Raw genomic sequence first — 2,042 nt, forward strand, 5'->3', positions numbered from 1 at the left:
CACTAGAGTTGAGAGAATGAATGGGCGCACGTGAGGCCACGGGGTGACCGTGAACGAGGCATCCAGGGCTGACAGTGTGTGGCCCTTGGAGCCGCCTCCAAACGCTTTCCAGGGAGAGCGTCACTCATCCATCGGCTTCTGGGCCCTTCTTGAAGACGAATGAATGGCCTGTATAATTCATGCACATGGGTTATCTTTCCTATTAAGCTGCATGTTAGGACTTACATAGGAATAAATAAATATAAACTTTTACTATATATATATGTACATATACATATATATATGATATATATATATATATGTGTGTGTGTGTGTGTGTGTGTATATATATATATATATATATATTCATGAACCGGCATAAGAATGTTCATAGCAGCATTGCTTATATTAGTGAGACAATTTAAATGTCCATTGTGGGAGAGTAGATGTATAAGTTACGTTTGTTGGACAAATGGACATACATGGAATACTAAATGTACACTAATGAGCCAAAGGTACTAGTGTTCATTTAAACAGAATCCATTAACATAATATTGAGAGGGGAGGGAAGGAATCGGGTTGCAGAAAGACATATATGGTATACAATAAAAGTTTAAGAACCGGAAATCACATAAGGAAGTGATGGACACCAGATTCAGAATAGTGATTTACTCATGGAGAGGAAGGGAAGGGAATGTAATAGGGAGGGCTCCCTTGCATCTGTAATGCTTTATTTTGTCCCAAAAATAATCTGCAGAAAATGTGGCAAAAGCTTAGAGCCAGGTGGAGGATACATGGGGTGGTAAATTGTAATTATTTTCTATACTGCTCTGTATACTTGAAATGTTTCCGATTTCTTTTTTCTAATAAAGGACATTTTATCTAAGGAAACACCTTGTTTTGCATCTTGGTATGTTTCCGAAGTCCTCATTTGCTCCCTCATTTCTTCTCAGCAGAAAGAACCCTTCAGAGAGGAACGCCAGCAACCTCCTGTCTCCATCTTCATCAGCCTGCCTGCCCCCATGCCCACCCTGCCGGACATTGCAAGGCATCAGGTATCTACCTTGTCCGAGGCACGGATTTCTGCATGTTCTCTGTATTTGATCTGCTCATGCCTGTCCTCCGGATTCTGTTGCCTCCTGTCTACCCAAGAGCTTCATTCAATGGATTATTTATTCAATGCATCTCGGTTCTGCCCCTGCCACTCCACTGAGATTCTAAACAAAGTCACTAATAACCTGTTTGTTCAATCCAGTGGACCCTCTTTCTTATTTCACTTGACCTCTTGGCAGCATTTGATACTGTTGATCAAGGCCTGCTGCGTTTACAGCCCCTTGATTTGTGAAACCACACTTTGCTAGTTTTCCTCTGGCTTCTTTATAGCAGGTATTTTAACTTCCAGGATGCCCATCTTCTGCCTGTCACTTACATGCCCATGTACCTCAGAGTTGTGTCCTAGTCAATTTATTCCTATCTCACTTTTTATACTCTCCTTTGATAATCACATTCACTGCCATGGATTTAGTGATTATGCTAATGACTCCTAAATAAAAATTTCTAGTTCTCTTTTCTTACTACAAATCTGCATACCTGACTGCCTTCAAGATATACATCCCTAAGTTCCAATATATCTCAAAACAATGTATCCCAAATTAAATCCTCATTTTACTTGTTTCTTTGTTCTCAATCTCTAAATGGTATCATCAACCCAGTGGCCTCAGCCAGAAATACTCAGCCCCTCCCTCTCACCATTGACAGCCATGGGAAAGTCCCGTCAATGTCTCCTTCTCAGAGATGTCTAAACTCTTCATTTCTCTCCATCTCCACTACTCCTGTTCTAGCTAGGCCAATATCTCCGGCCTCACCTCTCTACAATGACCTTTCTGTCCAATTTTATCCCAGCTCATTCTTCACATTGTACCCATAGTGACCTTCCTAAACTTTATGTATGTACTTAAAGTCTTTAGACTTTCTCTCAGGAAGTTTACATGATCCATATTCTTATTTCTGGCCAACCAGTCATGCCTTGCTCTCTATAAAAACTCTAGCAAGCCTTGTTACCA

This window comes from Myotis davidii, unplaced genomic scaffold, assembly GCF_000327345.1.
Source record: "Myotis davidii unplaced genomic scaffold, ASM32734v1 scaffold573, whole genome shotgun sequence".
NCBI classification, from domain to species: Eukaryota; Metazoa; Chordata; class Mammalia; order Chiroptera; family Vespertilionidae; genus Myotis; species Myotis davidii.